The sequence below is a fragment of the Grus americana genome, chromosome 1 (assembly GCF_028858705.1).
Source record: "Grus americana isolate bGruAme1 chromosome 1, bGruAme1.mat, whole genome shotgun sequence".
Lineage (NCBI taxonomy): Eukaryota > Metazoa > Chordata > Aves > Gruiformes > Gruidae > Grus > Grus americana.
In genome coordinates this window covers 124580279-124602559 of record NC_072852.1, presented here as the reverse complement: position 1 = coordinate 124602559, position 22281 = coordinate 124580279, and the positions used below count along the sequence as shown (strand labels likewise).

General features: G+C 41.4%; 1 protein-coding gene across 4 annotated transcripts in view; it reads left to right on the top strand.

Annotated features, from left to right (window-relative positions):
- The first annotated feature begins 5631 nt into the window (after positions 1 to 5631).
- Positions 5632 to 22281, top strand: part of USP9X (ubiquitin specific peptidase 9 X-linked) — a 108090-nt gene continuing 91440 nt past the window's right edge. For 2 of the 4 annotated variants that reach the window (XM_054813532.1, XM_054813533.1), the window contains exon 1: positions 5640 to 6532. The gene's annotated coding sequence lies outside the window, so the exon portion shown is untranslated. Of the gene's footprint in view, positions 6533 to 22281 lie in introns of all 4 variants that reach the window. The other 2 variants (XM_054813535.1, XM_054813534.1) reach the window with 2 other exon arrangements.

Below are 22281 nucleotides of genomic sequence, written 5' to 3'. Positions count from 1 at the left end.
AACAGGAAAATGCCACACCATTTTTTTCTTATCATAAGAATTGTTCCTAATCAGATACCATTCTTTCTTCAACGTAAGAGAGCACAGGTCCCTACAAAGTCTTTTTCTTATCAAATTTCTATGATTTCTACCTAAGCATGCATTCTTTTGTACCTCTAAGTGTGGACCATAAATTTGGTTTAACTGCTTCTATGAGTCTCTCAAGAGTGACATTATGCTCACTCCAACATCACTATTAACATGTCATACGACCAGAAATCAAAAGTAGAAAGACAGAAAATTACGACTATGAAGAAAAGTCTTATATTGATGTGAGGAATGGTAATTAAAGCAGCCATGTCAGGAGAATCACAAAATTACAGAATGGTAGGGGTTGGAAGGGACCTCTGGAGATCATCTAGTCCAACCCCCCTGCTAGAGCAGGATCACCTAGAGCAGGTTGCACAGGATGGCATCCAGGCGGGTTTTGAATCTCTCCAGAGAAGGAGACTCCACAGCCTCTCTGGGCAGCCTGTCCCAGTGCTCGGTCACTCTCAGAGTAAAGTAGTTTTTCCTCATATTCAGATGGAACCTCCTGTGTTCCCGTTTGTTCCCATTGCCCCTTGTCCTATCACTGGGCACCACTGAAAAGTCTGAGCCCACCCTCTTGACACCCACCCTTTAGATATTTATAAGTGTCAATAAGATCCCCTCTCAGTCTTCTCTTCTCCAGGCTAAACAGTCCCAGCTCTCTCAGCCTTTCCTCATACGAGAGATGCTCCAGCCCCCTCATCATCTTTGTAGCCCTCCACTGGACTCTCTCCAGTAGTTCCCTGTCTCTCTTGACCTGGGGTGCCCAGAACTGGACACAGCACTCCAGATGTGGCCTCACCAGGGCAGAGTAGAGGGGGAGGATAACCTCCCTCAACCTGCTGGCCACACTCCTCTCGAAACTAAAATTAAATGTCTGTACTTGACCTTTATTTGTAACAGAAAAGAGATAGAGCATCGCTGCAGAATAGTTTTTGCAGCTTCTTGATACATTACTTCTTTTTCCTAATTTTGAATGTTAATTTATATGTATAGTAAGTGCTGTCCGATACCTCACGGTCACCCCCTTGAGTTTATTAAACTCAGGATAGTATGAAAGTAGAGATTACATCTGAGTTTTGGAATACATACGCAATAGCTAAATTTCTAAATTTACTGCATTTGGATTCTAGCTTTGTTCCATATAGAAAAGCCTAAATATATGGTGTCTAGATATAGTAATTATATGCTAAACACTTTAAACCCATTGTATTTTTTTGTTATGGGAATAAATTTATTGGGTTTTGCTTATCAATTTAAGAGATACAGAGGGCAAAGTTCGGCATTTTCCCATCAGATACGCTGATCACCTGCCATGTCGGCTAGAAAATACAGATGCATCAGGGTCCTGAGGGCACTGTGCTCCCCCTGGACCCCTGCCCAGGACCCCATTTCAGCCCAGCCAAGCAGGGAGGTGCCCGATGCCCCGGGACTGGGGCTGCTCCGCTGCCCCCGGCTGCTCCGGGATGGGGGTGGGATGGGCCTGGGCCGCCAGGGCCTGCTTGGACACTCTGGGGACCCCCCGATGCTCCCAGCCCCCAGGGAAAAGCTAGTCCCCAGGGTGCCCTGATGAAACCTATTTTCCATAGGGAACATCTCTGCACATCTCTGGAATCGTCTTTCATTTCCATCATGCCTCACCCAACCAATGGTACACAACACCACGCGTGCTGAGCGTGAGCGTGAAAATATCAGACGCTGTCTGGCACTCATGTGTTGTATTTGGGACTTGTGATTATTCCCAGTATGAAAATATCATTTAATCATCTAAGTAATATTCTGTGACCACGATGATATAATTACACTTTACATTAGAAATTACAATTGTGAAAAATAGTTATTTTCTGAAAGGGATGACATCCCATGATTCGATGTTGTACAAAATGACATATACCTGCACACCAATATTGCCAAAATACTATCCAAAATATATGCTGCATAAACCAAAGACTCGGGCAAGCACAAAGTACTCTTTTCCTTACTGGCACTAACACACAGGCTTAAATAAGTCAACAAAAAAATTATGTAAACCAAGAACACTACTCATGTGCTTAAGTGAGTTACTGGATTGGGCCCAAAACTATTGAAAATGTTGCAAGATTGATTCTTGACGTGATCCCTTACAACAAATCTTAATGTCCAGGCAGTAGCTTGTTTTATTTTCAAGCAGTATTTTATTTTCTTTTTAAGAGAAACTTCCTTATCTGCTACACTGCCTATTTTGTTTTCTGAGAGTTGGTAGATATTACATAACGCAGCATCTAAGGGGCTGAACCAGAAGGAAAAAAATGATCTTTCACGGGTCTGTGGTAAAACTCTGCTTTCTCTTCCATTACTGTTCTTTTATGCTACCTGGTTGCAAAGCTCCATAGCATTACTCTGCGTCAGCAATGCTAGAAGTTTCATTTTTGTCTAAGGAACTGGGGATAAATGCATCTATTAACATAGAGATTTTCTAAATTCTGAATCATTCCCTCACCAAAATGTTTCGGTTTTCATTTCTTTTGGGTTAGTCAAGAAACAACATAATCAGCTAGTTCGCAACTGGTTTCACAACAGCGCAGGAGCTGGGAAGCCTGCAGGGAAACACTTCCATTCCCCACATTTTCACACGGAATAAAAAATGTTGCAAAAGCATTTCTAATCATACCAACGGTTGTGTACGGAGGGGAATTAACCAGAGGAACTGCTGAGGAATAAATTAGTCTGTCATAGTTCTCTGCATGGACACTTGCTTTAGAACAATTACTGAATTTTGTGGGTGCCTACTGACTTCTGCCTTCATACCATAGACACTCTTCAATCAGCAATTTATCTCACTCATATCCTTTTTTTTTTCCAGAGCTGCTGCACAAAGATAAACTGGTACCATTTTTTTGTAGTACTGGGGGGGCAGGGAGTGACAATCTTTTCCAAAGGCATCGTACAAGATGAGCCACGGCAACGCCCCCAGAGAACTCTGGAAGCTCGAGTGAAGGGGGACGGATGGGCATAGATTTTTGTTTGGGAGAAGAGGAAGAATTCTCCAGTCAGAAGTCTGGTCTGCAGTTTGCTTGTTCAGTAACCACAAAGTGCCATTACCGTCCCAATATCTTCTTTTATTTGGTGCCATAAATAGCTGTCTACTTCAGCCTATCGTGACCTTTGATTAGCACAGCTACAAGCAACTGCTGGTCTGTCAAAGCACTTCAGAATATACTTTTAAAACAGAAAGGAGGTCAAACACAAGAGAATAAACATGAAGTCATGTATTCCCCCCCCCCCCCCGAAGTGCAAAACTCCTCTTATATCTCATTACACTTCTGCAAACTGTACATAAAGTAGAATCTAAAATCAGAAAATACCACCAAAGGTCCCGGAAAGCTGAAGAGGAATGGGTTCTTAGTTTGTTCCAAACCTAAGGTTTCAATTAAATTAATCAGAGCTTCTACTCTTTCGCTTGGCTGAAGGAACTTGCTACAAGCTGTACCAGTATTGTTTCTACAAGTATTGTTCGTATCTTTTTTTTTTGTGTTGACTTTTATGTGAACTGACAGTCAATTTCTTGGTGGACAATTGCCCACATTATAAAAATCCACTGATGTGTCACTGTTTGGCTCTGCCAAAAAAGCCATAGTAGTTGGAAGGAACACAGTATTTGGCCTGTCATTAAAACAAGGGTCTACTTAACAATAAAAAGAAATGAACATCAGTAAACACAGTGGTTTATTTTTAAGGATAAGAAGCGTCAAAAAATACACAATTGTTTGAGATGCCGTTGTGCCTCTAAGTCATCTCAGAAACAGTGAAGAGCTTCAGGGAGAATACTGCAGCAGGCAAGGAAAGTTAAATGCATTATAGGTGCAGTAATTTTAAACATTTTCTCCAGGGAACAAACCGGATAAATTGGAAATAGGAGCGAAAGCCCAAACTAATTGATAAGGGACAAAAAAGGAGAAAGGAGACCACAATAATGTGCTCAGAGGCATGAAAATCACTGAGATGAAAGGGCTGTTCTGTGATTACACATATTTCTAACCCAAACGTGAATAGTCTTAACGCTTACACAGATTTTCATCGTGGTTATGGCTTGTTTTTGTTGTTAGTGAAGAAAATGCATGTAAAACTATTCTTTTTGGTAAACAAACTGTTGCATTTGTACAGTGATGAAGCAGCTGCATCCTTTGTTTTGTTGACCGAATGGTTAATGCAGAGACGTCCTTCAGATTTCCTTCCCAAATAATACAACCTAGTATTATTTTTTCCTAGTAACCTAGGAAAAAAAAAAAAAAGACTAACTCTAACTTTGTTAAAATAGGAAATAACAGTAGGTATCACCACTTGATTGTGAGCTCTAGCTTTTTACAGAAAAACACCCACCCACAACTCCCACAACGAGCAACTGGTATTTTAGGCTTTGTCACTATGCGCGGTCCAAAAGATAAACATTTTGCACAGGAGTTAAGGCTGTTAGCCCTAGCCTCTTGAGCAAATTCCAACCCATGCGACCTAAATTCCTCCTGTGTTTTCAGCTGGATACTCTATTTTTCACTTCCGGCTCTGAAATTCTTGAACAATGTTGTTAAAAATGAGACTTTGACCTTGGAATCCAGACAAACAAAACAAAAAAATGAAGCACCATTTCAGGTACTCTCTGAGACCAAGTTCCCCATGTCTGCCAAATTTCTGTTCTTCCACAAGGCATGCTTTCCCCTTTTTTCCGAGGTTTTAAATCCAGGTTTAAAGTCTCCCCAATTGCTATCTAAAGCACGTACACAGACTGGGATTCTACTGACTTCACACTCTATCAAGCAGTCATACACATAAACGTATCACAAGAAGGAACAAGAGCAACAGAAGATCCGTTTGGCTTTTAAAAATGCTGGTCTCCCCAAAGCAGGTATCTGTTCTGAGGGAGGCAGTGTTTCGGTGAGGAATGAAGTCACCTCTGCGTGCATCGATGTCAGCTCCCAGGCCCTCCCCAAAGCCCGTTGTCAGACGGCGGGCCCGAGGCCTAGAGGGGGGGGTCGGGGCCCGAGGAAAGGCCCGGCCGCAGCCGAACTGACCGGTGCGAAAGCCGCAGCTGCCGCACACGCGCCGGACAAGCCCGCCTCTCTCCCTGCTTGCCCACAGTCTTCCTGGCTCCGGCGGTGAGCAAGCACGCCGTACCGGCTCGCACTGCCACGGGACGCCGTAACTGACAGCGGCGCCCGCCTCTCCCCCCCCCCGGCTTTGTCCGCCCGTCCTCCCGCACGGCGACCCGAGGGCGGAGCGGCACCGCCCGCCGCCGCTCAAAGGCCCGGCCCGGCCCGGCCTCGCCAGGCCCAAGGGAGCGCGCCGGCGGAGCGGCCCCAGCTGCTGCCCCCGCCCCGACGAGGCCCAGCGCGGCGGTAGCGGAGGGCCGGGCCTAGAAGGAAGCGGCCGCGCTGACGTCATTATCCGGGCTCTCCGCGCGGTTCGCCCGGCGGGTCACAATGGAACCCGCTGGAGCCCAACCGACGTGAAACGGCCGCGCGCGCGCGCGCACACTCGCCGTATCGTCTCGCACACGCTCCCCCCCCCGCCTTCCTCGCGCGCGCTCCCTCGCCGCACACATAGGGGTGGGGGCAGGCGGGCCGCGGCCTAGGCCTCGCCGCTGCGGCGTGAGTGACAGCCCGGCGGGAGGGGGGCGGGGAGCGCGTCACGGCCGTTCGGGTGGCGGAGCCGCCGCTGCCGCGCTAGGTCGAGGCCTGCGGCGCGAGTCGGGCGCGGAAGGCTCTGCCGGGGCCGCCATCTTGCCCAAGGCCCCGCCAGACGGAGGTGCGCCGCCGCCGCCGGGAGCGCGAGGAGCCGCCGCCGCGTCTCGCCTCGCTCCCTCCCCCCTCCCCCGCCCTCCCCTCCCCCCGCACGCACGGAGCCGTCAGCACAGAGCGCTCCAGCCGCCCGGGCCGGCCCCTCCGCTGCCACCTTCCTGCCTGCCTGCCTGCTGCCTGCCCCCGCGCGCAGCGACCGCTGCAGCCCAGCCGAGCCCCGGGCCCCGGCGAGAGGCGCGGGGTGCGTGTGCGCCCCCTCCCCCGCGTGTGCCCGGTCCCCGGACGGGGCGGAGCGGAGCGCGCAGGCCCCGACCAAGCCCCAGCCGGAGCCGAAGCTCAGGGCCGCCGGGCAGGAGCTGGTGACGCAGGAAAAACGCCCCGGCGGTGCCGCCGGCGCCGGAGAGAGCGGAGCGGCCAGGGCCGGGATCTGAAGCGCGGGCAGCGGCGGCAGCTTTGCCCTCCCTCTTCCCGTCGCAGTACACGGCGCCAGCCCGGGGGGGGGGACGGGGATCGGGAAAGCGGAGCCGCCCCCTCAGCCGGCTGCACGCCCGGGATCGCGGGGCCTGGCATGAGACTCTGCCCTGCTGGCTGCCTGGGATGAGGCAGTACCCGGCCGCGCTCCTTCGGCAGCACTCAGGAGGGCACCGGGCCGTCGCAGCAGCAGCCGCGGGACAAGGGGAAGCCGTGCGGGGGTGAGTGGCGGAGCACCGTGCCCGGGCGGGGCCGGGTCTTGGAGGCCGAGGCCGGGCCGCGGCAAGGGGAAGCGGCTGCGCGGGGGCAGCTGTTTGTGCTGCAGCCGGCCGCCGCCGTGCGGAGCGGAGGGAGGCGCTCCCCGGGGATGGGGCTCCCCGGGTCGGGGTGCAGGACGGCGGGGTGCGTCGGGGAGGAGGGGGCGAGCCGGGCCCCGCGGGGCGGGGAGCGGGGGTGGGGGGGGTGGGGATAACGGGCGGCGGGTGGCGGCAGCGCCTCCTTCGCAGCCCCCGGCGTGTGGCCCTGCATCGCTGGTGTTTTGGAGGGCAAGGGAAAATGGCTGACGGCTCCTCATCCTCTCCCCGGCTGCCGGGGGGTGGAAGTGCTCCGCGCCCCTCGGGGGGCTCTGCCAGCCGCCCGGCGGCCCCTCCCGCCGTCTCCCCCCCGGTGCCGGCGGGCGAGGAGGGCCCGGTGGCTCCCCGCAGCGCTGCACCCAGCTTTGCTTCCCTTGGTTCTCGCTTCCCTTCGCACCGAACGCCATTACTGAGGTGGAGTGATTGGAGCCGTGTAGGCCCGGGCGACGCCTGGAAATAAGGCCCTGCCGAGGCGCTTTTCCTACAGTCTCAATGAAAAGCACCAGCACCAGCTCGTTCGTGCCTGCTGTAAACATTATTAACGCGTAGGCCACTCCTCTAGTCTCGGCTTCCAGCAGCCCTATTTCGATGCACAAAAAACGTTCGTGGGTTTTCCCATCTTCTCCCTCTAGTTTACCCTGCCTCTTCTCGAAGTTAGGTCTTAGGGCTTGTCTTTTGCGATTTATTTTAGGCAATATAACCCGTTCCCCTTGTCCAAGGTGTGCGGCAGGGGTAGTTGCATGCAGTTTGGGCATGGTTATTCTGTTACTGTCTTCAGGAAAACGGAGGATTTCACCAGTTGGATGGGTTGTTGGGGTTTTTTTGTGTGTTGGTAATCAGTCTGTTACCGTGTGCTGTCCCACTTTGTGTGGCATTGTTTACATACAGAGAGAATAGCCTTTGAAAATTATTTATATTGGTCTTCAGTGATATTGTTCTCATAGAAGCACCCGAAATTGTTAAGGTGGTTTTTAAGATGCAATATTTCATTTTCAGGTTGCTCCCTCAGAAGTCCAGTTAAGTATTTTTGAAGATGTACAATAAAACACAACACACAACTGTACAAGGAAGAAAAACCTTTCAGAAAAGAATTGTTCTAATTAAATGTTCAAAGAACTCCCAGGCTCACTGTAGACATATTGTGTCTGTCCTAGTTGTCTTCATGTTGTCTGTACAACTTGATTTATATTCGCAGTTCTGCAGTTGTATTCGTATCACTGGATGTTTGTATCGGCCCAAAGACCTTCTGAAATCACAGGCTCAAAGCTAGCACAAGGCCAACTTTTGCTGACCCAGTTGCAGAACTGGGGTCTGTCTTTTTAAAAAGTTGTTGATTTTAGATATTAATATGTAGTGTTAAGTATACTAGTGGCAACACTTGTTATGACAGACGGACTAGGTAATCTGTGTTTTCCCGCAGGCTTCTCAAATGCCTGACAAACGGGTATTAAAATTGTTATGTTTAGGAAGGGACTGTTAATGGGTGTTTGGAGGATTGACCTTTATTATGGACTTGAAATGGTGTCTCTAGTAAGAAATATTTAGGGGTGACTGAAATATGTAGGCAGCTAACTTTATTCTTGTTCTTTTAAGGTTTTACTTTGAGAAATTGGCAGAATTCTTCACCATAAACGTTCCTGATCAAGTAACATGTTTATTTCAGCAAAATCTAAGTTGTGCATGAGGGTGTTGGAGGTTTTTCTGTTGTTTGCTTGCTTGTTTGTTGTTGTGTTTTGTTTTGTGTTTTTTTTAAATAATGCTTTTGATTCTTTGAGTTCAAAGAATAAACATTACTTGAACCAACAAAGTACAGCAGCTCATATCAAGAATTTTGGGGAAGCATATAAAGTACATGTATGGATTATTCTGTTGCTGCAGTACACTGGACAACAGTGATGTTTAATGATAGTTTTGAATGAAAAACATCAAATCATAAAGCTGCAGTGGAAGAAACTCAAGTATCAGCATTTTGGGAGGGGGGAATCTAGCTAAAAATAAATATAAGATTGTTTTGTAGTAACTTTTTAACTTTTTCTTTTCCTTCAATATCTTATGTACCTTTCTTTTGTGTAGGTTTTCTTAATGGTATTTCTTTTGGGTAGCCTTTGTTTTAATCTTCCCAAGCTGCTGCTGCTGCTTCATGTCTTGCAGAATTTGTCCTTCTGGTGATACATGGGCAGAATTCTGCCCATTGAAGTGACAGGAAGACTACATCTGGAGGTGGTAATCAATAAGGATAGTGGTAGCAAACCTGTTTACTCTTTCTGTATCTGTGGAATGCTGTCACCCTTATATAAACATTTTATTTCCCACATTGTGGTTCATTTGTACTCAGAAATAGGCCAGTGCAACTACTGTGTTCTAAATGCACACTTTCAGGTTTATTAATTTTATTAATATTCTGGAATTCTTACAAGCAAGACCCAGGATAAACCAAAATAGTGGATTAGTGTCTAGTCAACAAAATTAAATAGACTTTTAAGAAAGTAAAGGTACCTGTAATACCTTTGTTCCAAGACATCTTACATTTAAAATTGTAATTAGTTTCCAACTTTCCAATATGAATATAACTTTGGGTGAAAATAGGTAGGAATTCAGTTATTAGTTGAACAAATTACTTTTAAATGGCTTTAAAGTTATGTTTCTGTCAGGTGTGTATTGAAAATATACTAAGTTCCATGGGAAGTATTTCTGTCCTTCCTGCTGCCGGTGAGAAATAAGTTCAGAACTTATTTCAGGTATTTGAATGCCAGGTGCTTTTTTGTTAGGCAGTATTCTTTGTGTGTGTGTATGTATATATTTTATTTCTTTTTTTCAGAAATAATGTTTTATATATCCTAAGAGATCTAAAAACTATAGGTATATTTTGAAAACATCCTGAGCAGAATAGCCTCATTTGTGAAGTAAATGAATCAAAGGTGTCCCTTACTGTTTTTCACTTAAAACATGATTTTTTTTTTAAAAAAAACAAGCTAAACATCAAAAACTTTTCCTTGTAATCACAAATACTGTTTAATCAAACCAATAGTCATGCTTATCCAGCATTGCAGAGACCAGTATGAAGTGGCTGTCTGAAGACGTAAGATACTTTGCTGGGTTTTCCGTTCACTTGAAAAGCTGTACATGTGAAGGCTTTTGTGTCCTTTAGAAAATTATTTCCTGGATATTAGCATTAGTATTAATCTGAACATGTGAACACGTTTTTTTTGTTCAGGTATCTTAAGTTTTTCTTGCAACATGGATATGTCTCCTCTTGAAACTCTGTGTAGCTACCTCCAGTTTTATTATCCCTTGTTTAAAATCAGAATTCAAAATTTAAATCTATACTTGAGGGTGTGTTTTGGGAACACATCTTGATAAAGTCTATCTTTTGTTGTAGTGCCTTGCCTTTTGCAAAGCTAGCAATGCTGTGTGCTGTTGCTGTAGACTTGTCTTATATCATCCACCATGTTTGTGGTATATAAATACAACTTCTTCCCCCCCCCCATAACTGAGCTTTGTTATTTATACTGTCTCCCTCACACAAACCTAATGAAAAAAGAATTGGGCTAGACTGCTATACCTGCCCTTTACCATCAGTGTAGAACATTAACCACAATCTTTATTTTGTTCCATTTTTCTGAAGAGGTTCTTATTCTGCAGTATCCAGTAGTGACAAATGTCAGTTGCTTAGCGGTCTCACCAAACAGTTGGATATGTTTAGGAAGAGCAATTTGGTAAACCTCTGTATTGCAGAGTGGTAGTTACAAGAAACAATCTTTCCATAGCAGAGGAAAAGGATGCAAAGAAGGTATTTCATAAGCATATGCTTGCATGCGGTGAGACTTGAATTTTTCTGCCTGGGAAGTTTGAGGTGCTTTGGATTCATGTGTTAGAAAAATGCAGTGATGTTTTTCATATATTAAATGTAGGTTTTGTTTCTTATTGATATAGGAACATCTTAAAGTTCTCACAGTGTTATAATTAATTACAATTTCGTAATGAGATATCTTTTTAAAACAGTTATTTTGTATTGGCTTTCTATGTTATGCTTAAGGCTGTAGCATGACTGGGGAATATGGTTAACAGAGCCTCCCTCTGCACTTCATGACAGAACCATATTTTGACTTAGATCTTCTTGTTTAGTGTCTTGGATAGACAATGGCAGAAAGCCGTTCTGTCATGACTTTGCACCCTTAACATGTCAATTCTGCATTTCCAAGATATTACAGTGTCCTCCTGAGCCCATTGTGTGCTTTGAGCACTTTCTGTATACCTGGTGTAGTAAAATTATTTAAAATAGTGAGTGTTGGTAAGGTTACATGAGAGCCATTAATAACTTTCCTTACAATAAAGGAGAAGAGGAAAGTAAGGTCTTAAAGTAGCTAGTTGAGACTTAGTGTAAAAATATTTTTGCTGCCTTTTTTTTCTTTTCTTAAGGGAGCTTAACAGCACAGCCAGTTCCTTTTGCATTTTCTGTTGTCAATTTTATACTTGCTTCATTTTTTAAGAAACCATTAGTTACTCATTTTATTTGAGAGTTGAATTCAATCTGCTTGATACCAAAGCTCTTTGGTTGCCAGCTGTTGATGTGTTTTCAAATAAAAATTAAAATACTGGGATTAAACCCCATTTTGATACATCTATGTTCACGGGCTTGCTTTCTGAAGGAAACACACTGATGTATGGTTTTCTTAAAGGATTGGTTAGTATTAACTGTGAGAGTGATTACTTGCTTTTGGTTAACTTCTTTTTGTTAGTACACCTCCAAAAAGGATTCATGGGATGTAGATTTAAAATCTAGTAATTTTTTCAAATGGTAGTATTTTCAACTTTTTTCATGAAGTTAAAATGAAGACTGCTTTAGAAGTAATGGATAGCTGTCAGGAATGTTATCGTGGGAAACTTTTATTTGTAGCATATTGGTTTTGTAAGCAGATCAAGAATGTAACCCTGTTTTGTGATTTGGTTTTCCTTAAACATGTAACTGCCAACAGAAAAATGTGATTTTCTTGCATGTAGGTCTTTGTATGGACATCTTAGCAAATAACACTGTTTGGTAGTTAGCATTTAGCCATGAATTCACTCACAGGAGGGGAATTCCACATTGCATCATTCCTTAAAGATGTACATCTGTGAATGGAGAACTATCACAAAGAAACCTTTTTTCCGAATTTTAAAGTACATGGAGGGAATTTCAGGGCTAACTTTTCGTTAAGCTTTCATGTAAAATACCCAAACCTCAAGTAATAGAAAATTGTCCCTAGAAGAGCCTTTATTTAAGACACGTAACACTTTTTTTTTGTAACAACTAAATAGCAACGTGCAATGACACGAAAATATATGTTATAAATTCCATAGGCTTCGCTCCTTAAGCCACTTAATTGCCGCTTTTTGTCTAGCTTTAGCGGGACTAGGTGTGGGAAGAGGAAAAGGTGTTGTTTTCCATTAGAGTGGTCTTAGCTATAATGCTCTGAAATGGTGAAAGAAGAAAAAGGAGATTGTTTAGAAATGTGTTCAGTAAAGAACAAATAGTAGTGATGTATGCCAAGTAGGATCCCTCTGTTACCAGACAGGCTTTTTTGGTTGGAGGGGAGTGACCTTGCTAGCACTGTGGTGTGGGACAGTGGTGACAGGCCTGTGTTGGCTGTGGGTGGAATGCAAGTTTTCTTGTCCAGAAATGAAAGTCGACAGTGAAGGGAAGAAAATTCTCTTTTCTAATATTAGATGAGAATGAACATTGTTGTCAAAATATACCGGTGTTTCAATACATGAGCCTTGCATCTTTTGGTGTTTAATTTTTCTTCTGTCTTAGCAATGAAGTAATTCAGTGTGGTTTTGAGTAAGTTTCAACAGAATAAGTCCATGGATGTGAAAGTTAAGCTAAGCAAATCCACCTTTCTTATTTAATTTTTAGGTGAATAGGTTGGTGAAAGACCAAAATTGTGATTAACTAAAAGCTTAAACTATACTTTAAACTGTATTTTATATTAGACTTCGTATATTTCTAATTTAGAAATAAAATGTTAATTATTTGGTAATTTCTAACATTTCCCTTTAATGCATTTTTCTGAATCCTTTAGCTGTGAGAATTTTCTTTTTTTTTTTTTTTTAAATTGTGACATAAATTCTCTGGAGCTTGAATGTGAAAACTCCAGTAACTTGTTCTACAGTTTCAGGCTCCAGTTTTGCACAGCCCTCCATATGCCTTGACCTGTCTTCCAGACATTGCTTTCTTAATCACAGTAGGACCTTAAAATCCCAGGTGCTTTTCCTTGCTGCTTATAATTGTGCGTGTGTATATGTACACACATGCGCGTGCGCACATACAGATATGCAATGGGACATTCTTTTAAGATGATATACTGACTTTTTTCCCTAGGTGAGGTACTAATGTCAGATTTCTTAAGTGCTTTATAGCTCTCTTGCTGTGTCAGGTTTCTTCATGATAGTCCTGGTAATTAGACAGGAAGATAACTTCCAGATTGCCTGAAAATTCTTACTGTTCTTATTCTTGTAGCAGTTTAGCCAGATTGCTGTGGTTGACAGTTTGTAACGTGTCTAGTGAATATGTAACTTAAAACGTGGATTCTCCTTATGGCATTTGAGAAGCCATTAATTCCTTTCCCTTTCCTTCCATGTTTTAGGATTGGGAAAACAGATTTTTAATTTTTTTTTCCCCATAAAATGTAAAGCTTTGGAGTGAAATGAAAAGCTTCATTTTCATCAGAGGCAATGGATGCAGCAAGGTTAGCGTAGTGGTAATGTGTTTAATGTGTCTTCAGCCATGCAAAAAACCCCAATATGATCAGTATCAGCCTCTGGTTGGCAGGTGTGTGGCTGAAGTTTTTCACTTATCTGCACCATCCTAAGATTTTTGACCAGATGAAGGAGAGTTTGGTAATGCATCCTGTTACGAATTTTCCTTTTTCTTCATATATCACTTTCCTGATAATGGAATGAATATTTAGAATCAGTAGCAACTTCTGGACTTGGTGCCTGGAGGCAGCTGGATGTGGATAGTCAATGACCAACATGATGTTCGTTTAGTTTTGTTTCTGGCAAGTAGTAGCCAAAATGAGAGTTTGATTTGGAGATTCAAATGTGCAGTGTTGATTGATCCTTAGTTGGTACTTCAGATGATCATCTCTTTCTACAATTGAAATTGTACTTGATACTTGCTGTGCTGTTTATATGCTTCATATTTACTTAGGTGCAAGTATCACACAGAAAGATTGAGATGGTGTAGAAGTTCTATACATTATCTAGACCAGCAGCAAATAACTAACAGTTGAGAGCAGAGAATCAAAATTTCTCATGTGAGCGCTGCTTCATGCTTTTAAGTATGTGCTTATGCTATATTACACCTAAAATACAATTTCAGGGGTTTGCAGTGTTAATGAGCCACTGTGGTTCTTCATGGGTCTGAAAATATGATAAATAGTAGTAGTTCACACATTATAATGAAGACTAACCCTTTAGTTCTACTTTCAACTATTTTAACAGCAAAATTTTACTTTAAATGTGAGTTTATCATTGTATGTCGTTTAACTTCCACATGACAGTTGTCCACTAGAATTCTTTATTCTGTATCTCTTTAACATAATCAGCTTCTCTAGTCTATTTGAAAAATTTATTTTCTCAGAACTTCCGTGCCAGGAAGGGGGGGCGGGTGGGGAGAAGCCTTAACAACATTGTTGATGTTTAAACAGTTCAGCTGCAATGTTTTTTCCATCTATAGGAATTATGAAGACATTATTTTTGGGGTACATTTCTGTAGACTGGTACATAAAGAAATTTGCTTCTTTCACAAGCTCTGGAAATGTTTGTTTTCTCTTAAGATACTTTCATGATTTTTAAGATGTTTTCTCTTAAAAAGGAATGAGGATTTTTTTTTGTTTAAATTTTTGTAGTTTGCTCCTACTTGCCTGCTTGGTCTGGTGTTATTAGTCTGCTTTAAAGAAATGCTGTGGTGAAATTCTACTGATCTGATAAAATTAGTGTCTATACATTTACCTTTTTTCTTTTCCTTCCTGAGTATCTTCTGTTTAATTCATTCTGTGTTTTCTCGTGCCATTTTTCCTTGAAAATGTTACTTATGAATGCAGAGTGCCCAATTGTTTTTGTGGGTATCTTCATTTGGACTTTTCTTCCTCTTTCATTCTTCTGTGTAGCTAATGCTTCTGGGTAACTAATGTTTTGTTTCACCAAAATTGGTGAGATTAGGTGTATATTTCGGAGAGACTTTGTTGCTGGGAAGAAAGTGTCGTCTTTACCGACAACAACTTGTCACAGGGTGCATATGATGAGTTTTTTTCTTTGCTTTGCTGAATTTGTACCTAGGAGGTTGATGTTTGAGGTACCTTATTTTTGCTCAGATGCTTGGTAAGTGCAGGTGGAAAGTTTGAATCTCCCCCTGCCCAAGCTAAAACACAAATTGAATTTGGATATAAGTATTACTTTTTTCCCCAGCTGTAGTAGATATTATTTCATCAGGACTTGGGGTTTGTAGTATTTCAGAGTGGATTCCTCAGAACTAAAAGCTTGATTTTTTTCAAATGCTTCAATTTTTCATTTTTCAGTTGAATTATCAGATGGCTCAGTGAAGTTACTTAAAAATTGTGTGCAGTGAAAAACAAATGATGCGAAGAGCCTTGGAAAAAATGCGCAAGTCATCATGTATTTAAGCATTTTACCAGTTACAGGGGTAACTTGAGCCATGGGTAATTTAAGAAGATTCCTCTTAAGTTTATGTGAAAGTGGAAAATGGGGAAATATGAGAATTAAACTTGTCATTAAACCAGTGTTCCCCCCCCTTAATTATGAACTCTTCCTCACATTGACTTCCTCACATCCTTGACACTTTCAGTTTGGAAGATGGATTGAGTTGGATTGTCATTCAGTATTTTGTCTTTGGAATTCACTCTGTAAATGCCTTTGTTACATCTGTGTAAATCCCATACTGAGTAGAATTATTACTTTGTTAATAAACTTGATAGGTGCTTTTCACTCTCAGCCTGTTTGTTTCCCAAACGTTAACGTTATTATTTTTCACATTACTGTAAATTAAAAGGCTTGCATTGTCTTTTGTTTTATTGAAGAATTGAGGCTCAGAGGCTGTAAACTTCAAAAGTACCTCCTCTCACAACTTTTCAATGGATTTTTATTAGATGTTTGGTGTTACAGACACATCTTATGTTGGCTTAAGTTGCTGTTGTGCTCCCTCATTCTTTCTCAGTTTTGCCTTTATCTTGTTACCCAGAAAAATGAGAGGAGGATGAAAAGGTTAATCTGAAAAATCTGTTATTTTTCCAGCAATGTATATGAACAAGATACATACAGAATTAATTTCTTGGGGGTTTTATATAGCTGCCTTACAATCCAGAGATTTCCCCTTGACTTCTGCAGTTCTGTTTCTTTTTTTTTTGTGAAACATCATTTAACTTCTACAACAAATAAGGTATGGACAATTTTTCTTCCTGGTGCCTCAGTTGGTTGCTGTCTACCCAGGGGACTTAGTTTGATGGAAATGAACTTTAGTTTGATGGAAATGAAATTACAGTGGAAACCAGATTACTCTGAAAATCCCAAATTCTGTAGGAGAAAAATGACAAATTAAGCCTTTGACAAATTTAGAGAGCATGTTCTGTCTCTCTGTCTCTCTCACAGACACAAAATTTTGTTATGTGAAAACTTCTTTTGCTGAAAAGTAGTAAGACATTGACTGTCACAGTGGATATAGCTGTTGTACTCAGTTACTCATACTTTGTCATTTCTAATTCCAGTTTTTTTTGACCTAAATTTCCAGATAATATTTGAATTGTGCAGTTTTGTTTACAGTTTTGTAACTCTGGCTTTTTTTTGCTTTTTTTTTCTGTCAGCAGAAGTAAAATTTCTGCCAGCTTCTGTGTTTTACATCATCTACATTACCTGCTGTAGCTTTGTCACTGATTTATGTACTTGTGGTCAGATTATTCAAAGTGTTACTGCTAAATTAATTTTCCTGACTCACTGTGATCCATTGTTAAGTATTCCACTGGCTTTATCATAATTTCCAGGGCAAAGACGGTTTTTTGCCTTCACCTTCTTAGACTTCTCGCACTTAGCCTTACTTGCTCCAGCTACTTAATATTTCTTTCATGACTGAACTTGTGCTGTTCATGAACTGACATTCCTGGCATTTATCATGTACTAAACAGCTTTCTGTGTGCATTTTCCTGTGATATCCATTATACTTGAGAAAAATTTTGGTCTTTATGACATTTCTGTGTTGTCAAGATTAATCTCTGCTGTAATGTGTGTGAACCTTGATGGCTATCATAGCTAAGTATGTGCTAACTATAATTATCCATATTCTGTTTCCTTTTTCCTCCTCTTTCAGGGTATATTTCATGATAGATTTGCACTGATGCTAAAAGGGTTGGTTCTATCCATAGTTATATATTCTGCCTGTTTCTTGTGCCGTTGTTAGTGTTCATATGGCATGTGATGCAGCTGAGAACTGAAATGATAGTCATTTGTTTCCCCCCGGTTACCTTTCAGCCGGATTGGCTTCTTCATCTGGTGGCTGACTACGTGGTGACGCAAGGGCTAATACTAGTGGTGAGAAGGTGGTTAGGATGAAAGTGAGCAAGATTACCCTTCTTCTCTTCCTGTGACAGTGAAGACCGACTTACCTGGTTGCAGATCGTGAAGCTGTACCTTCAGCAAAGGCTTATCCACATGCAGAAATACAATGAAACTTCTGTTATAAAATTTACCAGGATATAATACTCTTACTGGGGAATAAGATTGCTGAGGTTCCGACAATGGAAGCAGAAAAGATCCATGTATGCACTGTAGTGGCAAAACTACCTTATGAGAGTTCTGTCGCTGTCACTTTGTGCTAGTGTAAGCACTGTCCCTAAAAAGAACAGTTACGACATTCTTCTTGATTCACTTGGCCTGTTGGTGGATTTAGCTGAAAACCAGAATCTTTATAGTCTTATTTTGTGTACCGAAGAGAAGTGCTCTTTAGCAAAGGGGTTTATAGGATTTAGCGGTTACTTCCCTGCACTGAAAATGGTTTAGTAGTAACGTGTGTTTTGGATTGGTTTTTTGTGTGGTGGGTTGGTTTTTTTTTCTGAATGACTTTTTGGTTTTCAGACATAGTTGCAACAGAGTTTTTAAACCCATCCTCAGTCCTTAGGATGTGGTAGTAGTTGATAGTTATCTCCTGCATTTCTCAATAAAGAAGGTTATGACATGCTTTTTGATAGGTTTTACAGATAAAGGAATATTAAGTTTCTGGGACGATGAAGTCAATTTCTGGTTCTGTGGGGAGTGGGTATAGTGGAAATAACTCCTGTTTCCAACCCTGGTTGGTTCTTAATATACTTTCTAGGGACTTCCTTGTTTGTTCCTATCCAACTTCCTCTGCTATTTACCTTTTTGCATTTATATCAAACTACAGTCGTCATTGTGTTGGCAGAAGGAGCGTTAAGACAGAAGACAAAACTGCTGTTCCTGTTGCGACTTCTTATTTCTCTGCAGAGAGGCCAGAATTTTTAAGGAGAGTTATTACACAAGTTCTCTGGAGCAGATAGATCGTTTTCAGTGATTTCTTGAGCATTCAGTCTGCTTAGGCACATGGCTTGTATGAGTTTAGTTGGAATGGAGCACGTTTAAAGCAGACAGTCTTTAAAAAAAAAAGCTATCAGCTTACACCACCTCTAGTGAGCTTGTGTAAGCTTGATTTTTCAGAGCAAGTATCTTCAAACTGAAATGGTTGTAAGGTAACAGGAAACGGCAAAATGTTTACTTGCAGATAGCTAGCATGAAACTGCACAAAAATCTCCAGGCTGAATTAGGCAGTTGGTACATTGAAAACTAGTTGGAAGTTTGGCTAAGTTTGTTAAGCAGTTATGAAGAAGCTTATTGAAACATGGAATTTAATGCTGATATCACTTTCTTCTATATTTGAAACATTTTAAATTGTGCTTGATGATGATGGTAGTGTCTGAGTTCCTCTGCTTAGTTTGTGCTTTCTGATTGAACATTACACAGAATCATAGAATCATTTAGGTTGGAAAAGACCTTTAAGATCAGTGACCAGCTGGAAACCTAGCACTGCCAAGTCCACCACTAAACCATGTCCCTAAGCGTCACATCTACACATCTTTTAAATACCTCCAGGGATGGTGACTCAACCACTTCCCTGGGCAGCCTGTTCCAATGATTGACAACCCTTTCGGTGAAGAAATTTTTCCTAACATCCAGTCTAAACCTCCCCTGGCACAACTTGAGACCATTTCCTCCTGTTTGGTCAATTCTTACTTGGGAGAAGAGACCAACACCCACCTGGCTACAACCTCCTTTCAGGTAGTTGTAGAGAGCGATAAGGTCTCCCCTCAGCCTCCTTCTCTCCAGGCTAAACACCCTCAGTTCCCTCAGCCGCTCCTCATAAGACTTGCGCTCTAGACCCCTCACCAGCTTCATTGCCCTCCTTTGGACACGCTCCAGCACCTCGATGTCTTTATTGTAGTGAGGGGCCCAAAACTGAACACAGGACTTGAGGTGTGGCCTCACCAGTGCCGAGTACAGGGGGACCATCACTTCCCTAGTCCTGCTGGCCACACTGTTTCTGTTACAAGCCAGGATGCTGTTGGCTGCATTGGCCACCTGGGCACACTGCAGACAGAGTTTTTTTAATTAAAAAAAAAAAAGAAAAAAGAAAAAAGTTAAGGCTAGTTCAATAACGGGAATACTTAAAGTATTTGAATTTAAAGCATTTCAAAATATCTAGGTATTTGACAAAGTTAATTTTGTCATGATTTAAAAATGTAAAATGATTCCAACTTAGTACCTGGTTTAGATGCCATGTCATGCTTTAATTATTTGCAGTTAACCAAGCAATAAGTTAATTTTATACTTTGAGGGAAAATTTCTATATGATGTTGATAATGTCACAGGATATTAGGAGTATAGACTTTGAATAGTTATCTTGAGTGTAATTAACGGAGTTTAGAGAAGCCCTTAAATTCTCCATACATGAAGAAGGTCACAAGGGGCTAGCCTGATTTTTGCAGGCTAACTTTAAACTTCATTTTTTTCTAACGAGTCTTCTAGTATAGTTGTGGTAGTGGCTTTGGGTACTGCACATTACAGTGATAAGTCAGGTGCTGTATATAAGCATGATTTAACAAAGAACAGTGTGCAAGTAAAATGTAGAAATAACATTGCAGTGATATCCATAATTCATTGACTGAATGGCTTTGGACAACATTTAAAATATTTATAGTGCTGAGTTTTGCAAAGCTCTAAGTGTGGTATACTGTAAATAATTTCGTGTTTTAAAGTCACAAGCGGAATGAGCCCGGAAGATGCCGTTCTGCTTCCCTTCAAATACTTGAGAAAGAATGAAGGTAGCAAAAGGCATTCAGCACTTACCAGCTTGGTAGAATGTATGAACCTCATCAGAAATAACAGAAGCCACGATGCATTTGTCTATCTCTGTGGGAAACCAAGGCTAGGGATGCCACAGAACATGAGAAATGATGATTTGAACATTTGTACAGTTTGGGATCTTCCAAGGATGGAACATTGAAGTGTTACTTCCTTTTTTTACTCTGTTCCTCAGGAAGAATTGAAGTTGTGAATTATATTAAATTGCTCTAGTATAGCAGATCAAAGGGACCGCTTTTGATTTAAACTTTTTTCTTTAAGTTTTTAGATTTTTGTCTGCAGTTAATGTCATCTGTAATTCTTATGCACTTGGACTAGATGACCATTGTTGGTCCCTTCCAATTGAAAAATATTCTTAAATATGCTGTCCTATTCATTGGAGGAGGAGGTGGCAGATAGTTCATAGTTTCAGCTTCATCAATCCTGCCTATGAAATTGTGCTAAAAGAAAAATTTGAGATATCTTTGTGAGCTCTGCAGCAAAAGAACACCACAACTCTCAAGGAAGTTTCAAAGGTCAGCAGAGCTAGAGGATGAAGGTTCTTGGCAGTCATTAAGGGCTTGAGCCTCCCAAAAAGAAGTGAGATATTTTGTGGATGCTTTTTAGAATTTACAGAATTAGTGTTCTTCTCTGCTTAACCATAGGACCTCATTTAGAGAGAAATTATAGAATCTAATGCAACCGAAAGTAATGATAAAAACTTCCTGCATAAGTTCCAGAACTAAAGTTCTGGATACGTATCAGTGGTTTCAGTGCTGCCCTCACAATATCAGATACAAACCTCAAAGCTTTCATGAAGTTAAAAGTCTAAGGATAGGATCATTGAAAGGAGAAAGGATTATCCCTTCCCAAAGATGGAATTGAAGGAGCTTCTGGAAGTGGTTAACAAACTGGAGTTAGCAGTTCCGAGAAAAACTTTGTGTACATGCATCAGCATTTGTTTATTTTTGTCAACCTGAATGTGAATATTGCAGACTTCTTAGGGCAAATCTGAACAAAATGGAAAAAAATTGCTGTGAAATGATGTAATGTCCAAACACAATCAAAATCAAGTAGGCTTACGCTACTGCAAAGTGTAGTATTGATGACATTCATCTCACAAAATGAAACAAAAGTGAAACTGGCAGCTTTTAACAAACACAGTTTTTGCCCTTGTTTTAATTTGCTGTAGTACTTTAAAAATGGATACTGCTCAACACAAAAACCAAATATAATAGACCATTTTCTTATGTTAGCTGAGTTGCTTAAAAGGTTACATGCTAAGAAAATCAGATTTGATTTGTTTGTTTTAACGTTACCTCCTAGAAGCTAGTATTCTTCTTGGGTTTTATGAATAGACTTTCTTGCTGAGTTCTTGCTTTCAAGAAAACTAGACTGGTAAAAATGGTGTTTACTGCTTTTTCTCTGGCACGATTTAACTCCTTTTAAGAGCATTTTGCTGAAGTGTTTTTTTGGCTTTGTTTTTTGATGCTGAAGACTTAGTGGTATTCTTTCCTGTGCATAGCTGGTTGTAATTTTTTTACACCCTGCTATTTTTTTTTTTTCAAACTTATTAAACCTAGACCTTCCCATTTAGGTTCTGTATTTTGTCTGTATTTTATATCTGCTGTCTGCTTTAATTTCCCACACAAAACCATAACAGTGTCATGGTACTTAGTTCCCCCTATGTTACAAGATACAATTCCTAACCCCTCTCAGTGGGAGAATTGCAGTGGATGGAAATTCTACTCCAGTGTTACCTGGTGTTCTCGGAATGCATTCAGCATCCTCCCCTTCTCACTTCATGTGAAGAATAGTGTTACTGAATATATTACTCTTTAACATTTACACTTTAAAAGTTACGTTTAAAGATGGTTTCTGTATATGGACATTATTTTTAATTGAAAGTGTAGCTATATATAGTTGGTAGTGATATCAGCTGGTGGTCTTAGCTCTGTGTGTTATTTCAAACAGCCAAGAAATATGTTCTTGCATGACTAGCCAAAGATTTACAAAACACACATTTTAGATGTGTTGGTTCTGTTCTTGAAGTTTATAGTTTAAAAGCTCTTAGTATGAAATAGTATCTTACTCTATTACTTCAAGCTTCAGAACCGAAAAGGAAATATGTCATATATAGAAAATTGTGTAGCTCTTCTCAAAAGTTGTAGGGAAAAGGCAAGTCCTCACTGTTTTTTCTGATTTTGTTTATGTGT